The sequence below is a fragment of the Mytilus edulis genome, chromosome 9 (assembly GCF_963676685.1).
Source record: "Mytilus edulis chromosome 9, xbMytEdul2.2, whole genome shotgun sequence".
Taxonomy (NCBI): domain Eukaryota; kingdom Metazoa; phylum Mollusca; class Bivalvia; order Mytilida; family Mytilidae; genus Mytilus; species Mytilus edulis.
This window is the reverse complement of record NC_092352.1, coordinates 58,613,160-58,619,195: the sequence shown is the minus strand read 5'-3', so window position 1 is coordinate 58,619,195 and position 6,036 is coordinate 58,613,160.

Below are 6,036 nucleotides of genomic sequence, written 5' to 3'. Positions count from 1 at the left end.
ACATTACGCTCCTGCATGTTAACCCGATACGGAATTAATTAACAGATCTGCACTTCTTACACATAAACTGTTTCAATAGAGTTATTTGGAAGATTGACTAGAATCGGCACTAAATAAGTTTTATAGACTATTGGAATCCCAATGGGTATCAACTGCGCTCCTCTCATTTGTTTTTGTATTCATATGAAGCAGAATTTTTCCAAGGGCTTGTACAGAAAGGATAAAAGAAATTAGTCCAGTCTTTTAATTTCACCTTTCGGTATATTGATTATGTACTGTATCTTAATAATAATAGATTCAGTGATCACTTACATTAATATATCCAAGTGAACTTGAAATTAAAGATACTACCGACACATATAAATCTGCTACATAATTATACCTTTTTCTCGAAATGACTACTGATGGTAGGTTGAATACAAAATTTATGACAAACGCGATGATTTTAAGTTTCCTATAGTCAACTTTCCATTTCTGTGTATCAACATCCAAGCGGCGCCAGCATATGGAGTATATGCGTCTCAATTGATACGTTACTTTAGAGCTAGCTCAAAGTACGTTGATTTTGTTGAACGAGGAGTACTGCTGTCTCAAAAGTTGCGAAGACAGGGCTATGAATCAATCAAATTAAGGTCATCACTCAAGATATATTACGGTCACCATCATGAGCTGTTTGACCATTATGACAAAAGTGTGTTAGAAATCATATCTGATATTCTTCCTCAGTCATAATAACCTTCCATCATTACCGAACTGGACAAAGAAATAACACGACAGGTGCCGTATACGGTGCAGGAAATGCTTACCCTTCCGGAACACCTGATTTCACTCATGGTTTTTAGTGGAGTTGTTTCTTATTTATTATTTATAACTGTTGATGTAAATGTCTTTTTGTTATATGAGTCTTTGTTTACTTCTTGGTTTTGGTTGTTATTGTCTTTTAAGCCTACATCACAAATAGTTTGACTGGTACGGTATGGCAATGTCTTAAGTCCATAGCGAAATGTTTTCGTGGTTTTACATTTTTTTAAAGACCCAAGCAAAGTCATGTAATCCGTAATTTCACCGATTGAGTCCTATTCATAATTATGAGATGATGACTGAGTGTGAATTCGCATGGCTGGTGATGCATGTAACTAGGAGACGCTTACTGTGTCGTCTGCAAAACAGTCAAATTACATATATTTACATCCTGCCGTTTTTTTTGTCAAAGTTGCTCACTTTGCTTTTTATATAAACCTAGAACTGCAATGTATTTTGCACTATTTAAACAATTAAACATGATCTGTTTTAGAAGCCGTGGCACCAGAAGAGCTTAAGACTTCAAAGCACTATGAATGACAATATACACACACACAGAGAGATAGACAGACTTAGGTGAAAAATACTGAAATGGTATGAGTCTTTTTCGCAAAGACAGAAATTATTGACATTATTGGTAATGTATGAAATGTTGGTTTGGGCCACCACAAATAAGAACATATTAGGAAGATTTTATTTCCATTTCAGATCAAAAAGGAGTTAATCTATTGTAAGTTATCTCCCCATGATTATTAACCAAGAAGTTTAATTCCTCTGATTATTTTCTACCAAGTTAATTATGCATCAGCATCTGGTATGTCTGTTATGTCTATTGCACAACTTGTCTCCCGTTGTTTGTCTTCGAAACAAACTCTTTCCACAACATCACTTTTGTCTAAAGTATTCACAACAATGTCACCTTCGTCGTTCACCGCAACATCACTCTTGTATTGGTAGTTCACCACAACATATCCCTCGGTCAGTGTTTCTACCGGTGCTGCCGTTGATATTGGTAAACTACGTTTACTTCATTTACTGAAATATGACTAACGGCCATGTTTTTTGCTGAAAATGACCGTTCTTGTTGTGCTATGTGTATATAGGAACTACATTAGCTTTTTTGCAGGGGTTTCGTTTTCAATAGTGTTGTCTGTGAGTTCTACTTCGGAAAAATCATTAGATATGGGATCACCCATATACGGTACCTCTTTTGTAGTTCCGATACTCCTCTGACAGTAATAGTCATCATAGTTTATTGAATTCTGGTCATGTTCTCTGAATTAAAGAAAATAAGAATCTGATGAAGTTATCTTTAAATTTGCGAGGTGTAACAAGTGGAATAGGTAAATTATGAGACTAAATTCTGTTATAACCAATATTTGATTTAAGTTATACATTGAATTATTTCAAATAAATAAGTAATCTAAGGTTGCTCACTTAAAATTAAAACTAAATTGTGTTGTTTTTGTATAGTTACAACTAAATCAAAGATATAAAATCAATTTTCATCAATATCATATGCGACCTCTTTTCAAATCTGTTTATCTACAATGTATATATTTTTAAATATCCAATCTCATAGATTTTATCAATAACCCTTCTTCTTTGAACGGGTAAAAATGGCGAGAAGATGCATAATACAACTTCACTGAACAATGTGTAGATTTAGAAGCGTGTCACATATTTACATACCTGTTGTATATAGCAATAGCTATGCTGGCTGGATGTTGAATCGGAAATGGAATCTCTAGCTGGTCAAATGTGGCTGCTTTCCTTTATTGCTCCCAAGGCCATGCATGACCTTGGCCTATAGATACAAACAAACCATAGTTAAAACAAATCTTTACAATTTTGATTGAAAATTCAGACATTACATTTATAACATTGTTTCAATTATGATATTGGTAAATGCATTTTTTTTCCAATTCTAAAAAGAGAGCTCTTCATCTTAAACTTTTTAAGAGTTTAAAAGTAAAATTTACAGTAATCTGCATTGTCTCAAATATACTTTACAGAGTAACAAGTAATAGTTCAATCTGATTCCTGTCAATTCAGAAATAAATGCGAATAATGTGACTGGGTGATTATCGCAATACTAAGATCTTGCATTCTTATAACTAAAAATAGACTTTTCCACTAATATTTTGTCCACCTGATGAGTTAAGCCTTTTGCAACTGATTTTTATAGTTCGTTCTTATGTTGTACTGTTATACCACTGTCCCAGGTTAGGGGGAGGGTTGGGATCTCGCTAACATGTTTAACCCCGCCACATTATTTATGTATGTGTCTGTCCCAAGTCAGGAGCCTGTTATTCAGTGGTTGTCGTTTGTTTATGTGTTACATATTTGTTTTTCGTTCATTTTTTTACATAAATAAGGCCGTTAGTTTTCTCGTTTGAATTGTTTTACATTGTTTTATCGGGACCTTTTATAGCTGACTATGCGGTATGGGTTTTACTCATTGTTGAAGGCCGTACGTTGACCTATAGTTGTTAATGTCTGTGTCATTTTGGTCTTTTGTGGATAGTTGTCTCATTGGCAATCATACCACATCTTCTTTTTTACTTTTTAGTTTTATGCATATTTTTACTAAATAGCAAATGTAACAATAATTAAACTCGCATTATGTTCGATCATTCTTGAATGATTGCAATAATAACTGCACGCAATAATGTCTGTATTGTCAGTAGTCAATGGCTTTGATGTAATCCCTTCATTAACTACCTGCAACTTACCATACGTACTAACTAAACCACAGACCTACTGTAATCAAAAAGTTTAGAGCTGTCTGTTAGAAAGTAGAAACCAGTTCATTGTCACTCTAAGTTCACTTGTAATTGGACATATACCTTTTACTCAACTAATATCATAAAGTTTGTCGTCCCATTGTTATATGAAGACTTATTTATTACTTTTAACTTTCTATAAAATGTGAATGACTGAAGTGGAATTCTGATGATTAGAAATGTATACTGTTAACAACATAGGTGTCAACTATTTAAACCTAATAAAAAAAATATGACCTTTCACATTGGATCTCAAAAATCAGTTGAATGATCCTTTTTACTGAAGGCCAACTTATTTTTGATGGACACTTTATTTTACCTTCAGTCCTTTTATAGCCTACTTCATGACTACAGGATTTTCTTTTATTTTCGTGATGTAAGTGTACATAGTACATATACAATTTATTTTCATGTCTTCATTTTTTCTTCCTTCTTACAGCATTACTACACAATCCATATTTAATACACTGTATTGTTATTTGTTCACCATTTCTGGAATAACAAAGGTTCCCATACATTTTATCATCACAATAGAAAATATCTGACACCACAATGGATTGCAAGCTTCGCTGGGCACAGTCTGATTCGACCGCAGAGGTCGAACCCTGAACAGTTGGGGCAAATTTGGACACAATATTCAACCGTGATACTGTCTTAATTTGGATTGTGATCAAATTTGTAACATAGTATAGGTTTCTGACACAAAATAAATGAGATAAAAAAAATCTTACAAATCTATTGCGCAGCACTGTGCAATGAAAGATTTCTTCTTGAAACTTTCAAAAAATTTGAAATTTGAAAAAATAAAAATAAAAAGGAAATATGAATCCCTTAAAAGAATTGTAAACAAAAAACCACCCCAACTTCTTGAAACCCCTCTTGGAGCAATAACCCCAAAACTCAATCCTTGCCTTTCCTTTGTAGTATGGAACCTTGTAATATAATTACAGAGGGATCCATTAACTTAAACACAAGTTATTGTCTCGAAACTAGAAAATGCTTCTGTTTGGCCCCTTTTCTGCCCCTAACTCCTACATGTTTGGAGAAATTATCCACAAACTCAATCTCAGCCTTCCCTTTATTATATGGAACCTTGTGGTACAGTGTCAAAGAGATCCATACACTTACATACAAGTTATTGTCCGGAAACTAGAAAAATGCTTGTTTTTTGCCACTTTTTTGCCCTTTATTCCTCAACTGTTTGCCCATAACCCTTTAAATAAATCACAACCTTCTACTTGTGGTATTAAACATTGTGGTGCAATTTTAGAGCAATTGAAATACTTATAGACAAGTTATGGTCCTGAAACTAGATAATTGCTTTTTGGGGCACCTTTTCGGCCCCTTATTCTTAACGGTTTGGACCATCATCCCCAAAATGAATCCCAACCTTCCTTTTATGGTATTGAACCTTCCTTCATAGAGATCCTTTCACTTAAACTAAAGTTATTGTCCGGAAACAAATGTGTTTTCGGACGACGCAGATACCGCAGACGACGATGTCATACCATTATAAGATCCCAAAAACATATTTGCGCTGGTATAAAAATGGTTACTGTACGACATCAAAAGTTTAATAGGCATTCTTGGGTCAAGCAGTGCATGTTTTCAATGCGCGATAAGATGTATACAATTCACGCATTAACTTTCAGTAACAAGATGACCTGAAGAAGTTCTATCATTTAAAATCATTATTATCATAAATAAGATTTTCTGTTTTCTGATATAATAATATATGGTATGAGTGACAATGAAACAAATCACAATTTGTAAAAGTAAACCATTATAGGTCAAATTATAGTCTTCATCGAGGATCCTTTGCTCACACCAAACCAAGCATTTATATCAATAAAGATGTTTTACCTCCTGGTAGCAAATGCTGCTGTAGCATGGATTACACGACTTGGGTTGAATACATCGAAATCAGCAGACGGTCTTTTGACAGCTACATCGCCTTAAATCATAAGAGAAGTTTTAAAATAATTTTATATTGTATGCAAGACTTTTGACTAGATAGAAACAAAAAGTATGCATTTTAAACATATTTTTAGTATTGTTTTTTTTTCTTGCCGACTGAGTATTTGTGAATTTGTCTTATACGGAATAAATAGATCTTCCTTGTTGACTTTTTATGTAGCTTAGCTGATTTTATACTGAAAATAACTGATAACATATATCTGCAGCAAATATTTTGGCTGGGAAGTTCTTTCTAAACTCTTTTTTTATATATAAATCCTAGTAATTAATGAATAATCTTGAGTTCATTATTTTCCTCAAACAAACATTTCAGTGCTGGGAATATTAATTTTCAAATATAAAACACATGGTTACTGCTTCACTTTCTGGTTTCTTGTTATTCATGGTGAAAAATTGTCTAATTGACAATCACACTCAAATCTTATATTATATGGGTGTTTATCATTGGTGACTATCAAATTGTGCGACTTCA